General features: G+C 38.2%; 1 protein-coding gene and 1 pseudogene across 3 annotated transcripts in view; both read left to right on the top strand.

The window, feature by feature from the left end:
• The window catches only part of CNTN5 (contactin 5), a 1295471-nt gene that overhangs the window by 162449 nt on the left and 1112174 nt on the right, over window positions 1–20848 (top strand). The window lies entirely within an intron of this gene.
• Window positions 3157–6254, top strand: LOC112643174 (60 kDa heat shock protein, mitochondrial-like; annotated as a pseudogene).

Here is a 20848-nt window from a genome sequence, read left to right as displayed (position 1 = left end):
TTCTCCACATTCTCTCCAACATTTATTGTTTCCTGAGTTGTTAATTTTCCCCATTCTCACTGGTGTGATGTGGTATCTCACTGTGGTTTTGATTTGTATTTCCCTAATGTTGAGTGACATAGAGCATTTTTTGTATGTGTCTCTTAGTCATTTATATGTATGAATGTATGTATGTATTACGTATGTAATTATTATTTGTATGTCTTCTTTGGAGAAATATCTGTTCACGTCTTCTGCCCATTTCTTGATTGCGTTTTTTGGTTTTCAGTATTGAATTTGATATGTTCTTTATAGATTTTTTGCATACTAGCCCCTTATCCCATGTCATGCAAATATCTGTAGGTTGTCTTGTAGTTTTTATGATTATTTCCTTCATCATGTAGAAGCTTTTTTGTTTGTTTGTTTTTTAATCTTTATGAGGTCCCAGTAGTTCACCTTTGCTTTTGTTTCCTTTGCCTTTAGAATCCTCTCTAGAAAGAATTTGCTGCAGCTGAGGTCAAAGAGGTCGCTGTTTTCTCCTCTAGGATTTTGATGGTTTCCTGTCCTATATTTTGGTCTCTCATCTATTTCTAATTTATTTTTGTGTATGGTGTAAGAAAGAGCTTCAATTTCTTTTGTCTGCAAGTGGCTGTCCAATTTCCCCAATACTATTTGTTGAAAAGACTGTCTTTCCAGTGTATGTTCTTTCCTGCTTTTTTGAAGATTAGTTGACCATACATAGATTTGACGGTCCATTTCTGGGTTCTCTATTATTTTTTTTAATATTTTTATTTATTTATTCATAGAGACATACACAGAGAGAGAGAGAGAGAGAGAGGCAGAGGGAGAAACAGGCTCCATGCAGGGAGCCTGATGCGGGACTCGATTCCTGGTCTCCAGGATCACACCCCCGGCTGCAGGCGGCGCTAAACCACTGCGCCACCACCACCGGGGCTGCCCTGGGTTCTCTATTCTGTTCGATTGATCTATGTGTCTGTTTTTACACGGGTACCACACTGTCTTGATAATTATGGCTTTGTAATACAGCTTTAAGTCTGGGATTGTGATGCCTCCTACTTTGCTTTTCTTTTTCAACATTACTTTGGCTATTTGCAGTCTTTTCTGGTTCCATACAAATTTTAGTATTTGTTTTAGCTCTGTGAAAAATACTGATGTTATTATTATTATTATTTCTTTTGCTTTGACAAATTTATTAAGAAATTAATATACTGAATAGAGTGTACTAGTAGACACACAGACTGACGTTGGTAGAGCTGTTGTGGTTAATCCAGCTTTGGTGCCTCCTCCAAGGCCCAGCCCCTACATAGAAGGTTAGGAGCTCACGTCCAGAAGGCCAGCAGGCAGAGTCTCATCTGCAGGTTGCTCTCTGGTGTGGAGTTCTTTTCTCACAGATCTGAGGCTTGTTTCCCAGATCTCACTTTATTTTGATCAAGATTGCATTAAATGTGTAGATTGCATTGGGTAGTACAGACATTTTAACAATATTTGTTCTTCCAATACATGAGCATCAAGTGTTTTTCCATTTATTTGTTTCTTCTTTAATTTCTTTCATAAGTGTTTTGTAGTTTTCAGCAAACAGGTTTTTTTTTTTTTTTTTACCTCTTTGGTTAGGTTTACTCCTAGTTATCATATGGATTTTGGTGCAATTGTAAAAGAGGTCAATTCCTTCATTTCTCTTTCTCCTGCTTCATTATTGGTATATACAATTGCAAAATACTTCTATATATTGATTGTATACCCTGAGATGTTGCTAAATTCCTGTATCAGTTCTAGTAATTATTTGGTAGAGACTTGTGAATTTCTATATAAAATATCAAGTCAAGGGCAGCCCAGGTGTCTCAGCGGTTTAGCACCTCCTTTAGCCCAGGGCGTGATCCTGGAGACCGGGGATCAAGTCCCACGTCGGGCTCCCCGCATAGAGGCTGCTTCTCCCTCTGCCTGTGTCTCTGCCCCTCTCTCTCTGTGTGTCTCTCATGAATAAATGAATAAAATCTTTTAAAAATAGAATATCAATTCATCTGCAAATAGTGAAAGATTTATTTCTTCCTTGCCTATCTGGATGCCTTATATTTCTTGTTTTATTACTGACACTGGGACTTCCAGTACCATTTTGAACAATGGTGAGAGTGTACATCCCTGTTATTCTTCTGACCTTAGGGGAAAAGCCATCAGTTTTTCCTCAGTGAGGATGATATTAACTGTGTGTCTTTCATACGTGGCCCTTATGATATTGAGGTATATTATTCCTTCTATCTCTACTTTCTTGTGGGTTTTTTAATAAATAAAGACTGCCATATGGGCAGCCCGGGTGGCTCAGCGGTTTAGCGCCGCCTTCAGTCCAGGGCGTGATCCCGGAGACCCGGGATGGAGTCCCACATCGGGCTCCCTGTATGGAGCCTGCTTCTCCCTCTGCCTGTGTCTCTGCCTCTGACTCTGTGTGTCTCTATGAATAAATAAATAAAATGTTAAAAAAAAAGAAAAAGGCTGCTGTAGGGGCACCTGGGTAGCTCGGTGGTTAAGCATCTGCCTTTGGCTCAGGGTGTGATCCCGGGGTCCTGGAATTGAGTCCTGCATCAGGCGTCCCACAGAGAGACTGCTTCTCCCTCTGCATATGTCTCCACCTCTTTCTGTGTGTGTGTCTCTTATGCATAAGTAAATAAAGTCTTTAAAAAAAAAAAAGAAAGGATACTGTATTTTGCTAAATGCTTTTCCTGCATCTATTGAGAGGATCATATGGTTCTTATCCTTTCTTTTATTAATGTGGAGTATCACATTGATTGATTTGCAAATATTGAACCACCCCTGCAGCACAGGCCAGGAATAAATCCCATTGATCCTGGTGAATAACTCTTTTAATGCACTGTTAAATTTGATTTGCTAGTATCTTGTTGAGAATTTTTGTATCCATGTTCATCAGGGATAGGCTAGTTATATCCCTTTTATTGGGGTTCTTTGGTTTTGGAGTCAGGTAATGCTGGCCTTATAGAATGAGCTTGGAAATTTTCCTTCCATTTCTATTTTTTGGAAAAATTTCAGAAGAACAGGTATTAACTCTTCTTTAAATGTTTGATAGAAGGCAAACATGGGGCTCTGCCCCTCAGTCACCGCCGGCCTGCCCGCCTCGCCGCCCGCATGCTCCGCCACGGTCCTGCAGAAATGCTTCGATTACCTGCAGGCTTCCGCCAGATCAGGCCAGTGTCCAGAGCCCTGGCTCCTCATCTCACTCGGGCCTATGCCAAGGATGTAAAATTTGGTGACGATGCCTGAGCCTTAATGCTTCAAGGTGTAGATCTCCTAGCCAATGCTGTATCCATTACTATGGGGCCAAAGGGAAGAACAGTGATTACTGAACAGAGTTGGGGAAGTCCCAAAGTAACAAAGGATGGTGTGACCGTAGCAAAGTCAGAATAGAGAATCCAGAAGTGGACCCTCAACTTTATGGTCAACTAATATTCGATAAAGGAGGAAAGACTATCCATTGGAAGAAAGACAGTCTCTTCAATAAATGGTGCTGGGAAAATTGGACATCCACATGCAGAAGAATGAAACTAGACCACTCTCTTGCACCAGACACAAAGATAAACTCAAAATGGATGAAAGTACTCAATGTGAGACAAGAGTCCATCAAAATCCTAGAGGAGAACACAGGCAACACCCTTTTTGAACTCAGCCACAGTAACTTCTTGCAAGATACATCCACGAAGGCAAAAAGAAACAAAAGCAAAAATGAACTATTGGGACTTCATCAAGATAAGAAGCTTTTGCACAGCAAAGGATACAGTCAACAAAACTCAAAGACAACCTACAGAATGGGAGAAGATATTTGCAAATGACATATCAGATAAAGGGCTAGTTTCCAAGATCTATAAAGAACTTATTAAACTCAACACCAAAGAAACAAACAATCCAATCATGAAATGGGCAAAAGACATGAAGAGAAATCTCACAGAGGAAGACACAGACATGGCCAACAAGCACATGAGAAAATGCTCCGCATCACTTGCCATCAGGGAAATACAAATCAAAACCACAATGAGATACCACCTCACACCAGTGAGAATGGGGAAAATTAACAAGGCAGGAAACCACAAATGTTGGAGAGGATGCGTAGAAAAGGGAACCCTCTTACACTGTTGGTGGGAATGTGAACTGGTGCAGCCACTCTGGAAAACTTTGTGGAGGTTCCTCAAAGAGTTAAAAATAGACCTGCCCTACGACCCAGCAATTGCACTGTTGGGGATTTACCCCAAGGATACAGATGCAATGAAACGCAGGGACACCTGCACCCCGATGTTTATAGCAACAATGGCCACAATAGCCAAATTGTGGAAGGAGCCTCGGTGTCCATCGAAAGATGAATGGATAAAGAAGATGTGGTCTATGTATACAATGGAATATTCCTCAGCCATTAGAAATGACAAATACCCACCATTTGCTTCAATGTGGATGGAACTGGAGGGAATTATGCTGAGCGAAGTAAGTCAGTCGGAGAAGGACAAACATTATATGTTCTCATTCATTTGGGGAATATAAATAATAGTGAAAGGGAATAGAAGGGAAGGGATAAGAAATGTGTGGGAAATATCAGAAAGGGAGACAGAACATGGAAGACTCCTGACTCTGGGAAACGAACTAGGGGTGGTAGAAGGGGACGAGGGTGGGGGGCGGGGGTGAATGGGTGACGGGCACTGAGGGGGGCACTTGACGGGATGAGCACTGGGTATTATTCTGTTTGTTGGTAAATTGAACACCAATAAAAAATAAATTTATTAAAAAATTTCAATTGACTTAAAAGACAATTATTAAAAATATCGATATAAACTTGTTCAAGATGTTGCTAACACAAACGAAGAGGCTGGGGATGGCACCACTACTGCTACTGTCTTGGCACGCTCTGTTGCCAAGGAAGGCTTCGAGATGATTAGCAAAGGTGCTAATCCTGTGGAAATCAGGAGAGTTGTGATGTTAGCTGTTGATGCTGTAATCGCTGAACTTAAGAAGCAGTCTAAACCCGTGACAACCCCTGAAGAAATTGCTCAGGTTACTATGATTTCTGCAAATGGAGATAAGTTGGCAACATCATTTCTGATGAAATGAAAAAGGTTGGAAGAAAGGGTGTCATCACAGTAAAGGATGGAAAAACACTGAATAATAAATTGGAAATTATTGAAGGCATGAAGTTTGATCGAGGTTATATTTCTCTATACTTTATTAATACATCCAAAGGTCAGAAATGTGAATTCCAAGACGCCTATGTACTATTGAGTGAAAAGAAGATTTCTAGTGTCCAGTCCATTGTACCTGCTCTTGAAATTGCCAACGCTCATCGTAAGCCATTGGTCATAATTGCTGAAGATGTTGACGGAGAAGCTCTGAGTACACTTGTTTTAAATAGGCTAAAAGTTGATCTTCAGGTTGTGGCAGTCAAATCTCCAGGTTTTGGTGACAATAGAAAGAACCAGCTTAAAGATATGGCTATTGCTACTGGTGGTGCAGTGTTTGGGGAAGAAGGATTGACTCTAAATCTCGAAGATGTTCAGCCTCATTACTTAGGACAAGTTGGAGAGGGCATTGTGGCCAAAGATGATGCCATGCTTTTAAAAGGAAAAAGTGACAAGGATCAAATTGAAAAACGTATTCAAGAAATCATTGAGCAGTTAGATATCACAACTAGTGAATATGAAAGGAAAAGCTGAATGAACGTCTGGCAAAACTCTCAGATGGAGTAGCTGTGTTGAAGGTTGGTGGGACAACTGATGTTGAAGTGAATGAAAAGAAAGACAGAGTTACAGATGCCCTCAATGCCACAAGAGCTGCTGTTGAAGAAGGCATTGTTCTGGGAGGGGGTTGTGCCCTGCTTCAGTGCATTCCAGCCTTGGATTCAATAACTCCAGCTAATGAAGATCAAAGAATTGGTATTGAAATTATTAAGAGAACACTCAAAATTCCTGTTATGACCATTGCTAAGAATGCAGGTGTTGAAGGATCACTGATAGTTGAGAAAATTATGCAGAGTTCCTCACAAGTTGGTTATGATGCTATGCTTGGAGATTCTGTGAATATGGTGGAAAAAGGAATCATTGATCCAACTAAGGTGGTAAGAACTGCTTTATTGGATGCTGCTGGAGCGGTCTCTCTGTTAACTATGGCAGAAGTTGTAGTCACCGAAATTCCTAAAGAAGAGAAGGACCAGGAATGGGTGGAATGGATGGAACGGGAGGTGGTATGGGAGGTGGCATGTTCTGATTCCTAGAATAGTGCTTTGCCAGAGGAAGCTCAAGGCTGTGTTCCTCAACCATAACTTAAGAGAAGTCAGTTGAAGGAAATGACTGAAGAAAAGGCTGGCTGATGTTTAAGAAAATTGCTATAACCATCAGTTATTTGTTTCAGTTGACAACATATAATGGTTTACTGCTGTCATTGTCCATGCCTACAGATAATTTATTTTGTATTTTTGAATAAAAAGACATTTGTACATTCCTGATAACTGAGTGCAAGAGCCATGTACCAATGTACTGCTTTCAACTTAAATAACTGAGGAATTTTACTACTACTCTGTTAAAAGCAGGATTTTAGTGTTTGCCATCACCAGATGAAAAGTTAAGCAGCCTTTCTGTGGAGAGCAAGAATAATTGTGTACAAAGTAGAAAAATATCCAATTATGTGACAACCTTTGTGTAATAAAAATTTGTTTAAAGTTAAAAAAAAAAAAAAAAAAAAAAAAACAAGGCAAACATGGGCATCTGGCCCTGAACTCTTGTTTTTTGGGAGATTTTTTTTTTTTATTCCTAAGTCAGTTTCTTTGCTGGTGATGGGTCTGTGCAAATTTTCTGTCTCTTCCTGTTTTTCAGTTTTGGTAGTTTATACATTTCTAGGAATTTTTCCATTTCTTCCAGATTGCTGAATTTGTTGGCATATGGTTACTCATAATATTCTCATATAATTGTTATATTTTCACAGTATTGATTTTGATCTCTCCTCTTTCATTCATGATTTTATTTATTTGCGTCCTTTTTCTTTTTGATACATCTGTTTGGGGTTTATTAATTTTGTTGATTCTTTTAAAGAATCAATTCCTACTTTTGTTGATCTGTTCTACTGTGTTTTTTTTTTTATTTCTGTATCATTTATTTTTGCTCTAGTCTTAATTATTTCCCTTCTTCTGCTGGTTTTAGGCTTTATTTGCCAGTCTTTTTCCAGCTCCTTTATGTATAAGGTTAGTTTGTATATTTGAGACTTTTCTTGCATCCTGAGGTAGGCCTGTATTGCTATAAACTTCCTTCTTATGACTGCCTTTGCTACATCTGAAAGGTTGTGGACTGTCAGGTTTTCATTTTTATTTGCTTCCATGTATTTTTTTATTTCTTCTTTAATTTACTGGTTGACTCATTCATTCTTAAGTAGGATGTTCTTTAACCTCCATTTGTGGAGGTGGTCCTTCTAATATTTTTCTTGTAGTTGACTTCAAGTTTCATAGTGTTGTCTAAAAATACATATTTTATGAACTTAATCTTTGTGCAATGGTGAAGCCTGATTTTTTCCAATATGATCTATCTTGGAGAATGTTCTTTTTAAAAGATTATATTTATTTATTCATGAGAGATACACAGAGAGAGACATAGGCAAAGTGAGAAGCAGGGGAGTCCGATGTGGGACTTGATCCCAGGTCTCTGGGACCACACCCTGAGCCAAAGGCAGAAGCTCAATCACTGAGCCACCCAGGCGTCCCTATGCTGGAAAACGTTCTATGTGCACTCTAAAAAGATGTCTATTCTGCTGCTTTAGGGTGATATGCTCTGAATATATCTGTTCAGTGATATGTGGTCCAGTGTGTTACAACGTTCTTTGACCACACTACTATACACTCAGAAATTGTAAAATTCCTAATAAAAACTTAGAATATATAAGATACTAAAATAGGTAGTGGAAGCATATGTACTTATATAAGAAAATGCATAAATATTTTAATAATTATTAATTTCATGTCAAACTCTTAGGAGCTATTTAATATTGAACAAAAATTTATTCCTCTAAACTTGAAATTCTCTAATATAAATTAGGTGAAATTAAGGTCCAGAACATAGAAATTCAACTTACAAACATTTTTATATAGTTACTCAATAATACATGAAATTCAGAAAATAAAAATTGGATGTATTTCCTCTTCTTTTCTTCAGGTGATATCACATCCTGAACATAAAAAGCATCTAAAAAGAACAACATAGAAATTCTGCAATAATAATCACCTTTTTTCACCTTCATCACACAAATATCATCCTGAATTTCTATCCCTCTTTACCCACACTTGTGTTTTTCTTCTTTTTGCTTTTGAGCCTGTCATTCCCAGTGCTTAGAATAGAAAGTGCTTTGCATTAAAGGCAAAGGATCTAAGTTCAAAAGATCCCTTAAAGGCAAAGGGATTTAAGTTCAAAACTCAACCTTATCACTTAATTTCTTAACATTAAGAACAAGGATTCACTTATTTGATTTATTACTTTCTAATTTTAAAGAAGAGATCATTATAATTCGGTGAGTATTGTAGGATAAATGAAATAATATGTGTAGTAAAGACAAAATCAATTTTACCCCTTCTTTTGAGCATTCTGTGATGCCTTTCTTTGTCTCTCAGCGTAGAATTAAAGATTTTTTTCCACATCATCTCGCTGACCGTGTGTATTCATTTGCTTCTACACTACTTCATATTATTGCACTTACTAGCTTAAACCCTAAGCTCCCCCCCCCCATAATGATGAAATCTGAAAGCGTAAATTTAACACTTTGGCAAACACTAGATATAGAATTGTATAAAAATAATTTTATCAGATACGGGGCCTTTATAGAGAGTAAATAACTTTATTGGCTGAGAATTAGAGAATTCTGAATACTCTGAGGAGGTTGGTCTTCTCAGCATGATCATAAAGTACAATAAACTGAGGATACTACTGGAGGCAAGTTAGGAGGGGTAAAAGTCCAAATAAGAAGATTAAAAGTATATATGCTCTGCCTCTGGTTATCATGATTATGGATATTCTAATCATGTTTATTAACATTTAAAGGTAAAACAAATCAAGACATTGGAAAAAATTTAACTGGCAAAAAGAAATAAAAGACACACATAGCTTTTTATCAAAGGTTTATACGTCTTAATATTTTTGTTGGATATTTTGTGTATTATAAAATATTACTGTTGTCCCTACAAAGTGGGAAAAGTGGAGAGTACTTGCTCTTTTGTAAGTAATTTTACTCTAAAGAATATTTAGACTTTCTTATTGAAGAGAGAGGTGTTTTTTTTTTTGTTTATTTGTTATTTTTGTTAGTTTTATTTTGTTGGAACTGTTTCTAATTTTATCTCAACATTATATAGAGCTTTAAATAAAACTATTTGTTATTTTGAAGATAGCCTCAGTTATATTCTAGCTTGTATTCTCTGTATCATCTATGATGTTAATGTTTAATATTTTTAATAAATCCCTATGAAAATATGCATATATGAAAGAAAGAGGGAAAGAGTAGGGCAAGAAACATTATCAGTGATGATGCTATTGATGTTGGTGATAATTAGAAGGAAGATAAATTACAGAAAACAGGGCATAAAGGCCAAGTTCACCAATATAACAGTTTAGTGATGAGAATCTAGTAGTAGAGTGTTGGCTTTGGAGATTGAGCAAGAAAGATTACATAAAAAATTATTTTCAAAAAAATTTCAATAAATTGCAGATAAATAAATGAAGGAAAGAAGTCAAATTTCCATCTGATTCCTATGTTTCAAGTGTGATGAATAGGATTATGTTTATGCTGCTGATGACAATGGGTAAGATAAAACATGAAGTGAACCTTGCAGGCTAAATGGTCATTTAATTTTATACTCAAAGTTGAAATGATGATAAAAATTTATGAGAAATTGCTTTTGTGTCAGTTATTGCTACAATAACACTGTATGACCAGCCATTAGGAATATAATGTTTTTGTTTTTTTTTTAAACCCAGTTTATCTCATGCTCAATTGTCTGTGGGGTCAACTCCAACTGAGTTGATATAGGCTGATTTCACCTGGATTTGGTCTCTGCTATGGCAGGCCTGCTTCATATGTCTTTATTCCTCTGGGATCAGCAGGGCACCTGGAGCAGATTTTTCTCATGAATATGACAAAAATGTAAACAGGCAAATGGAGAAACACAATGTCTCCCAGTTTCATAACTCATACAGTATCCCATCCTCCCATTTTCCACTGGTTAAATCAAGTTGCTTAGCCAAACTCAACACAGTGGGTAAGGAAATGCACTCTCATTAGATGAATTTGCAAAGTCATTTTGCAAGGGATGTGGATATAGGGAGAGGTAAAGAATTACAATTTGCCCAGTTTTAAGTACATGACTATATCTTAAACAAAACAAAACAAAACAAAAAGTTCCAGTATGTGCATTTGAAATAAGTATAGAGAGATGTTAAAAAAAAAAAAAAGTAATTCCAAACAAGAAAGTCATTAGTATTGTCCCTTATACTAAGCTGATGATACCTGCATGGGTGGCTCAGTTGGTCAAACATCAGACTTGAGATTTCAGCTTAGGTCATGATCTCATGAATAGTGAAATTGAGCCACATGGGGCACCATGCTCAGTGGAGATTCTGCTTGAGATTCTCTCCCTCTACCTCTACCCCATTCACTGTTTCTCTCTTAAATAAATAAATAAGTCTGAAATGAATATTGCACTGTATGTTAACTAATTGGAATTTAAATTAAAAAATTTAAAAATTGAAAAATAATAAAAAGATAAATGACCCAATTAAAAACAAAAATGTGCTATGTACATATAGTGGAATATTAGCCAACCTTAAAAAAGTAAATCCTATTACATGTTACAATATGGATGAACTTTGAAGACGTTATGTTAAATGAAATAAGCCAGTCACAAAAGGACAAATACTATATGATTCCACTTATATGGGATCTAAAGTAATCTAATTCATGGAAACAGAAAGTAGAATGGCAGTTATTAGGGGCTACAGAGAGAAGAGAAAGGATTATTTAATGGGATAGAATTTCAGATTCGCAGATTCTAAGGATTCTAAAGACTGGTTTCACAACAATGAATATATTAACACTATTAATTAATTAATATTAATTAATTAATATTTAGTAATTAATATTTAATATATTAAATATATTAACACTACTAAACTATACATTTTAAATGATTAAGATGATCAGAACAAAACAAAACAAAACATCAGATAATGTAGGTTCTATCCATCCCATTACCATGCATGCTTCAGCATTGCTTCCCAATACGTTACAGGCATGTGGATTTGTTCAGTCTACTTTGGTTAAACCTTCAGACTCTCTTTTAGAGCTGAACACTCTTCCATAACTCCATCGAGCTCTGGGTTCTGCCAAAGTTCTGTCCTGAATTGATCTATTATCAGAACCATATTGCCATTAACCGATTTTGAATATTACAGGGTCCAAGCTGTGCTCCCTGGAATGAATTTTATATTCTATGATAACTTAGGTATTATTTATGTCATAAACAACGTTTCTTAGATATTCCTCTTGCACATCTCCTTATCTATATACTACTTATTTCACAATCAGGCCCAGATATGGATATCAGTGCCCAAGGTACAATTCAGACTTCTACAACGTTTATTGTAGCTTGCCCTGTATAAATTACTTCATAGTCTTTTGTGTACCTAACCCCTACTAAGAATGACAGAGAGATTTAGGCACACTTCCCTTTAATTACTCCTGTCACTGCATGCCAATTAACCTGACAGTAATTTGCCCCAGGTGCACTGTGTTTCTGTTGCCATTTGCTGCCATACTTCTCTGCCATGATGGAATAGGGTGAAGGAAGAAGTTGAAGGAAACTGTTTAGCTATTATGATACAGGCACAAAACTTAAAGTGTAAAGTATTTGGCACTCTGGAGATTAGGAAGGAAAGAAGGAGGGAAGGAAAAAATTAATCTAATATCTATTTATTTTGTGCCAGGGAAAACTTGCTAGGTGGCAGTTTACCTCCTTTCAAAACTCATAATGGGAATAACCCTCACCTTAAATAGTATTCTTGTGATTTTGCTTGTAAGGACCATGAGGCTTACAGAGACTTATTGATGAGAACTTGCTTCCCAGTGCAATAATTTTGAAACTTCTGTGGGGTCCTTCAGTACTGTTTTACAGAATTGGGCTTCAAGAAAGTTCCTATTGTTTTTTGATACCATCTAACAGCAAAATATTGACTGTCTGGTCTCTGGGGAAGAAATGTAGGTGTAGTTCAATTTATGAAGATGTATTTCCAAATATATAAAATATAGATTTTCCCTTGCATTTTAATTCTGTATTATATAATAAAGTACAATGGATTTTAACATGTGAAAAACACTTATAACTATTTTCACAAATTAAAGATTTCCTTAAAATTCAGTATTAACTATAGTTGCTGATTTTCATATAATATTGCTTATGCAAGTGCTATCTCTGTTACACTTCTACTCTTGATTTTATAACCTTAAAATGATATTTCACCTTTGGAAATATGGCTTGTAAAAATGAAATGTTAATATCAGATAAATATTTAAGTTTTAATTTTAGTTAACATACTAGTGCTATATTATGTTCAGTTTTACAATACATTAATTCAACAGTGCCCTAAATCACCCTGTGTCATCACAGCAACTGTGTTCCTTAACTTCCATCACCTGTTTAACCCATAGTCTACTCTGGTAACTATCAGATTGTTCTCTATAATTCAATGTCTGTTTCTTGCTTCGAATCTCTCATTTATTCCTCTACGTTTTTGTTTCTTAATTACAGATATAAGTGAAATCATATGGCATTTGTCTTTCTCTGTCTGACTTATTTCAAACTCTCTACCTCTATCCATGTCCTTGCAAACGACAACATTTCATTTTTATGGTTGAGTAAGTAGTGTGATTGCTGTATTGCAAGGTAGTTCTTTTTTTAAGATTTATTTATTTATTTATTCATGATACACATAGAGAGAGAGAGGCAGAGACAGAGGAGGAGGGAGAAGCAGGCTCCATGCCGGGAGCCCGACGCGGGACTCAAAACGCGGGACTCCAGGATTGTGCCCTGGGCCAAAGGCAGGCGCCAGACCACTGAGCCACCCAGGGATCCCCGGTAGTTCTATTTTTAATATTTCAAGGAACACCCACATTTTTCAGAGTGGTGGCACCAATTTGCATTCCCATGGACACTGCAAATGGGTTCTTTTCCATTTCTCCATATTGTCATCAACACAATAGTTTCTGTAGTTACACCCAGTGATCATCCAATCAAGTGCCCCCTCAGTGCCCGTCACCCAGTCACCCCCAAACCCTGCCCACCTCCCTTTCCACCACCCCTTGTTCGTTCCCCAGAGTTAGGAGTCTCTCATGTTCTGTCACCCTAACTGATATTTCCCACTCATTTTCTCTCCTTTCTTTTTTATTCCCTTTCAATATTTTTTTATATTCCCCAAAATGAATGAGACCATATAATGATTGTCCTTCTCTGATTGACTTATTTCACTCAGCATAATACCCTCCAGTTCCTTCCATGTCTAAGCAAATGGTGGGTATTTGTCAGTTCTAATGGCTGAGTAATATTCCATTGCATACATATACCACATCTTCTTTATCCATTCATCTTTCGATGGACACCGAGGCTCCTTCCACAGTTTGGATATTGTGGACATTGCTACTATAAACATTAGGGTGCAGGTGTCCCAGGGTTGTACTGCATCTGTATCTTTGGGGTAAATCCCCAGCAGTGCAATTGCTGGGTCGTAAGGCAGGTCTATTTTTCACTCTTTGAGGAACCTCCACACAGTTTTCCAGAGTGGCTGCACCAGTTCACATTCCCACCAACAGTGCAGGAGGGTTCCCTTTTCTACGCATCCTCTCCAACATTTGTTGTTTCCTGCCTTGTTATTTTTCCCCATTCTCACTGGTGTGAGGTGGGATCTCATTGTGGTTTTGATTTGTATTTCCCTGATGGCAAGTGATGTGGAGCATTTTCTCAGTGCTTGTTGGCCATGTCTGTGTCTTCCTCTGTGAGATTTCTGTTCATGTCTTACTCATTTCATGACTGGACTGTTTATTTCCTGGGTGTTGAGTTTAATAAGTTCTTTATAGATCTTGGAAACTAGCCCTTTATCTGATACGTCATTTGCAAATATCTTCTCCCATTCTGTAGGTTGTCTTTTAGTTTTGTTGCCTGTATCCTTTGCTGTGCAAAAGCTTCTATCTTGATGAAGTCCCAATAATTCATTTTTGCTTTTGTTTCTTTTGCATTCGTGGATGAATCTTGCAAGAAGTTACTGTGGCCGAGTTCAAAAAGGGTGTTCCTGTGTTCTCCTCTAGGATTTTGATGGAATCTTGTCTCACATTTAGATCTTTCATCCATTTTGAGTTTATCTTTGTGTATGGTGCAAGAGAGTGGTCTAGTTTCATTCTTCTGCATGTGGATGTCCAATTTTCCCAGCACCATTTATTGAAGAGGCTGTCTTTCTTCCAGTGGATAGTCTTTCCTCCTTTGTCGAATATTAGTTTACCAAAAATTGAGGGTCCACTTCTAGATTCTCTATTCTGTTCCACTGGTCTATGTGTCTGTTTTTGTGCCAGTACCACACCGTCTTGATGACCATAGCTTTGTAGTACAACCTGAAATCTGGCATTGTGATGCCCCCAGCTATGGTTTTCTTTTTTAATATTCCCCTGGCTATTTGGGGTCTTTTCTGATTCCACACAAATCCTAGATGATTTGTTCCAACTCTCTGAAGAAAGTTCATGGTATTTTGATAGGGATTGCGTTAAATGTGTAAACTGCCCTGGGTAGCATTGATATTTTCACAATATTAATTCTTCCAATCCTTGATGGAATATTTTTCCATCTCATGAGTCTTCCTCAATTTCTTTCAGAAGTGTTCTTTAGTTTTTAGGGTATAGATCCTTTACCTCTTTGGTTAGGTTTATTCCTAAATATCTTATGATTTTGGGTGCAACTGTAAATGGGATTGACTCCTTAATTTCTCTTTCTTCAGTCTCATTGTTAGTGTATAGAAATGCCACTGATTTCTGGGCATTGATTTTGTATCCTGCCACACTTCCAAATTGCTGATGAGTGCCAGCAATCCTGGAGTGGAGTCTTTTGGGTTTTCTGTGTAAAGTATCATGTCATCTGCAAAGGGGGAGAGTTTGACTTCTTTGCCAATTTGAATGCCTTTTATTTCTTTTTGTTGTCTGATTGCTGAGGCTAGGACTTCTAGTACTATGTTGAATAGCAGTGGTAAGAGTGGACATCCCTGTCTTGTTCCTGATCTTAGGGGAAAGGCTCCCAGTGCTTCCCCATTGAGAATGGTATTTGCTGTGGGCTTTTCGTAGATGGCTTTTAAGATGTTGAGGAATGTTCCCTCTAACCCTACACTCTGAATAGTTTTGATCAGGAGTGGATGCTGTATTTTGTCAAATGCTTTCTCTGCATCTTTTGAGAGGATCATATGGTTCTTGGTTTTTCTCTTGCTGATATGATCAATCAGGTTGATTGCTTTACAAAGGTTGAACCAACCTTATCCTGGGGATAAATCCCACTTGGTCATGGTGAATAATCTTCTTAATGTATTGTTGGATCCTATTGGTTAGTATCTTGTTGAGAATTTTTGCATCCATGTTCATCAGAGATATTGGTCTATAATTCTCCTTTTTGGTGGGGTCTTTGGTTTGAAATTAAGGTGATGCTGGCCTCATAGAACGAGTTTGGAAGTATTTCATCTCTTTCTATTTTTCCAAACAGCTTTAATAGAATAGGTATGGTTTCTTCTTTAAACGTTTGATAGAATTCCCCTGGGAAGCCATCTGGCCCTGGACTTTTGTGTCTTGGGACATTTTTGATGACTGCTTCAATTTCCTCCCTCGTTATCAGCCTGTTCAGGTTTTCTATTTCTTCTAGTTCCAGTTTTGGTAGTTTGTGGTTTTCCAGAAATGTGTCCATTTCTTCTGGATTGCCTAATTTATTGGCGTAAAGCGGCTCATAGTAAGTTTTTAAGATCGTTTGTATTTCCTTGGTGTTGGTAGTGATCTCTCATTTCTCATTCATGATTTTATTAATTTGAGTCTTTTCTCTCTTCTTTTTAATAAGGTTGGCTAATGATTTATCTCTCTTATTAATTCTTTCAAAGAACCAACTCCTGGTTTTGTTAATCTGTTTGGTTTCGATTAAGATCTGATTTGTGACCCAGTATGTGGTCTATTCTGGAGAAAGTTCCATATGCACTTGAGAAGAATGTGTTTTCAGTTGCTTTGGATGTAAAGTTCTGTAAATATCTGTGAAATCCATCTCGTCCAGTGTATCATTTAAAGCTCTTGTTTCTTTGCAGATGTTGTGCTTAGTAGATCTGTCAATTGTAGGAAGCGCTACATTCAAGTCACCAAGTATAAGTGTATTATTATCTAAGTATGTCTTAACTGTGGTTATTAATTAATTGATATACTTGGCAGCTCCCACATTCGGGGCATAAACATTTTGATGATTGTTAGGGCCTCTCGTTGGATAGATCCTTTAAGTATGATAGTGTCCCTCTTCATCTCTTTGCAGTCTTCAGGATAAACTTATTTTATCTGATATAAGGATGGCTACCCCTGCTTTTGAGGACTATTTGAACGGTAAATGGTTCTCAAACCTTTTATTTTCAGTCTGTAGGTGTGCTTAGGTCTAAAATGAGTCTCTTGTAGACAGCAAATAGATGGGTCTTGCTTTTTTACCCAGTCTGAAACCCTACGCCTTTTGATGGGGTCATTAAGCCCGTTCACGTTCAGAGTTACTATTGAAAGATATGAATTTAGTGTCATCATGATACCTAGTCAGTCCTTGTCTTTGTGGATTGTTCCCTTGGACTTCCTTTTTCTATTACAGAGTCCCCCTGTGTATTTCTTGCAGAGCTGGCTTGGTGGTCATATATTCTTTCAGTTTCTGCCTATCTTGGAAGCTCTTTATCTCTCCTTCCATTCTGAATGAGAGCCTTGCTGGGTAAAGTATTCTTGGCTGCATATTCTTCTCATTGAGGACCCTGAATATATCCTGCCAGCCCTTTCTGGCCTGCCAGGTCTCTGTGGAGAGGTCTGCTATTAATCTAATATTTCTCCCCATAACAGTTAGAGATTTCTTGTCTCTTGCTGCTTTAAGGATCTTCTCTTTATCTTTGGAATTTGCAAGTTTCACTATTAAATGTCAAGGTGTTGAGCGATTTTTATTGATTTTAGGGGGAGATCTCTCTAGCTTCTGGATCTGAATGCCTGTTTCCCTTCCCAAGTTAGGAGAGTTCTCATCTATGATTTGTTCAAATACATATTCTGGACCTCTGTCCCTTTCGGTGCCCTCAGGAACCTGAATTAAATAGACATTTTTCCTTCTGAGGCTGTCATTTATTTCCCTTAACCTATCCTCATGATCTTTTAATTGTTTTTCTCTTTTTCCTCAGTTTCCTTGCCATCAACTTGTCTTCTATGTCACTCACTCGTTCTTCTACCTCATTAACCCTCGTCATTAGGACCTCTAGTATGGATTGCACCTCATTTAATGAATTTTTAATTTCTGCCTAATTAGATCTAAATTCTGCCATCATAAAGTCTCTTGAATCCTTTATGCTTTTTTCTAGAGCCACCAGTAACTTTATAATAGTGCTTCTGAATTGGCTTTCTGACATTGAATTGTAGTCCAAATTTTGTTACTCTGTGGGAAAGACTGTTTCTGATTCCTTCTTTTGAGGTGAGTTTTTCCTTCTAGTCATTTTGCTCAGTGCAGAGTGGCCAAAAACAAGTTGTATTGGGAAAAAGAGAAAAAGAGAAGAGAAAAAAGAAAAAAGAAAAAAAAAGGAAGAAGAAAAAAAAGGGGGGGGGATAGAAAAGAAAAAACATGGGGGAAGTATCCTCTGATTCTACATACTGTAAATCCTTCGACTTCCCTTGGAACTTTCCAGTGCTGCTTGGTCAATAGCTTGCTTTTCCCCTGTCCTTCTAGCTGGTCTTCTGGGGGATCAGCCTGCTGTGCTGATTCTGAGGTGTGTGTACCTGCCTGGTGCACAGCTCAGTGGGGGTTGTTTATCCTGTTTATCTGATGAGGCCGCTGTGAGGCTCAGTGGGGGCTTTTTACCCCGTGAGGCCCCAGGAGGAACAACCGCAGTGGCGGGGCCAGCTCTGCAGCCCTGGAGTCAGCCCCCGCAGTAGCTCCAGAGCTCTCCGTCTGCAGGGCCTGGAGGCTCCGGGCGGGGCCGCTGATCTGCTCAGCTGGGGCAGGAGCGTCCTCGCTGTCCTGGGCCCTCCCGGCCTCTGCCTGTCCCGGGAGGCGGAATCCTGGGCTGTGTCGGGCGCCCTGTGCTCTGGAGCCTGCGCTGTTGGATTCGCGCTCCCGCCCCGCAGCCCCCTCCGCGGAGCCGCCCCCGAGCCCCCCGAGCTGCTCCGGGTCCCGCCGTGCGCGCTGCAGCCCTTAGGGAGCTCGGGGCGCTCTCCCGGGGCGCAGGTGCCTGTCAGTGTCCCCGGGAGCCCGAGGGCATCCCCGCCCTCCTGGGTCCTGCTCCACCTCCCCGCGAGCCCCTTTCCCCCGGGAAGGTCGGTGCAGCTCCTGCTCCTCCGGGACGGGGCTCTCCTGTCCTGGGGACACTCGCCCCGGCCTCAGCCCGGCTCCTCGCGGGGCCCCTCCCCCTTGGATGCTTTTTTATTTATTTTTTTTTCCGTCTTCCTACCTTGATAGAAGCGTGAACTCTTCTCACTTTAGCATTCCAGCTGTTCTCTTTTTAAATCTCAGACCAAATTCATAGGTTTTCAGGGTGATTTGAATGTTATCTAGGTAATTTGGTGGGGACAGGTGACTTGGGGACCCTACTCTTCTGCCATCTTGCCCACTCCCTCCTGTTCATGTCTTCTACCCATTTTAAATTGGGTTGTTTTTTCCTTGTTGAGTTTCATAAGCTTTTTATGTATTTTGGATACTAACCCTTTATTGAATATATAATTTGCAAATATCTTCTCCCATTCCATATGTAACTTTTTAGTTTTGATGATTATTTCCTTTGCTATGCAGAAGCTTTTTATTTTGATATAGTCCTGTTTATTTTTGCTTTTATTTTCCTTGCTTCAGGAGACATATCTAGAAAAAGTTGCTAATAGCCAATGCCAAAGAAATCACTGCCTGTGTTCTCCATTAGAATTTAATGGTTTACTGTCTCACACTTAGGCCTTTAATCCATTTTGAATGTATTTTTGTGTATGGTGTGAGAAAGTGTTCCAGTTTCATTCTTTTGCATATTGCTGTCCAGTTTTTACAAAATCATTTGTTGAAGACCCTTTTTTTCTGTTAGATATTCTTTCTTACTCTGTCAAATATTAATTGGCCATATGGTTACAGGTGTATATCTGGATTCTCTATCCTGTTACATTGATCTATGTGTCTGTTTTTGTGCCAGTACCATACTGTTTTGCTTCCTACAGCTTTGTAATATAACTTGAAGACTGAAATTGTGATATCGCCAGCTTTTCTTTTCTTTTTATTTTTTTAATATTTTATTCATTTATTTGAGGGAGAGTGAGTGAGGGAATAGCATGAGCAAGGGGAGAAGGAGAAGCAGACCCCTTGTTGAGCTGGAAGCCTGATGCAGGGCTCAACCCCTGGACCCTGGGATCATGATCTGAGCCAAAGGCAGAGGCTCAACAGATTGAGTCACCCAGACACCTTGCTTTTCTTTTTCCAAATCGGTTATTCAGTGTCTTTTGTGGTTTCATACATATTTTGGAAGTTTTTTGTTTTTTTGTTTTTTTGTTTTGTAACTCTGTAAACAATTCTATTGGTGTTTTGAAAGGGGTTGCATTAAATGTGTACATTGCTTAAGAAGTACAGACATTTTAACAATATTTCTTCTTCCAATCCATAGGCATAAAATGTCTTTCCATTTTTTGTGTATCATCTTCAATTTCTTTCATCTGTGTTTTATAGTTTTCAGAGTACAAGTCTTTTACCTCTTTGGTTAGATTTATTCCTAGGTAGTTTATTTGTTTTTGGTTCACTTGTAAATGATATTGTTTTCTTTATTTCTCTTTCTGCTACTTCACTATTGGTGTATAGAAATACAACATATTTCTGTACATTGATTTTGTATCCTGGGGCTTTACTCAACTCATTTATCAGTTCCAGCAGTTTTTTTGGTGGAATCTTTTGTTTTTTCTACATACAATATCACGTCATCTGGATACAGTGAGAGTTTTACTTCCTGCTTACCAATTTTGGATGTCTTTTTATTTCTTTTTGTTATCTGATTGCTGTGGCTAAGACTTCCAGTACTATGTTAAATAAAAGTAAGAGTGGACATCCCCTTCTTGTTCCTGACCTTAGGGGAAAGCTCTCAGTTTTTTTCCCCCCACTAAGGATTATGTTAGCTGTGGATTTTTCATAGATGGCCTTATTTTGTTGATGTATGTTCCCTCTAAACCTATCTGTTGAGAGTTTTTTTTATCATAAATTCATGTAGTACTATGTCAAATGCATTTACTGCATCTATTGAAAGGATCATATGGCTTTTATCCTTTCTCTTATTAATGTGATGTATCAGGATGATTGATTTGGGTATCTTAAACCACACTAGGCAGTCCAGGAATAAATCCCATTAATCATGGTCACTGATACTTATAATGTACTGTTGGATTCAGTTTGCTAGGATTTTACTACATTTTCACTTGTGTTCATCAGTCGTATTGGCCTATAGTTCTCTCTCTCTCTCCCTCTCCCCACCTAATGTTTTTATCTGGCTTTGTTATCATCTTCAAGGATGATTTGGAAATTTTCCTTCCTTTTCTATCTTTTGGT

The sequence above is a fragment of the Canis lupus genome, chromosome 21, assembly GCF_003254725.2.
Source record: "Canis lupus dingo isolate Sandy chromosome 21, ASM325472v2, whole genome shotgun sequence".
Lineage (NCBI taxonomy): Eukaryota > Metazoa > Chordata > Mammalia > Carnivora > Canidae > Canis > Canis lupus.
This window is presented reverse-complemented; position numbering and strand designations above follow the sequence as displayed.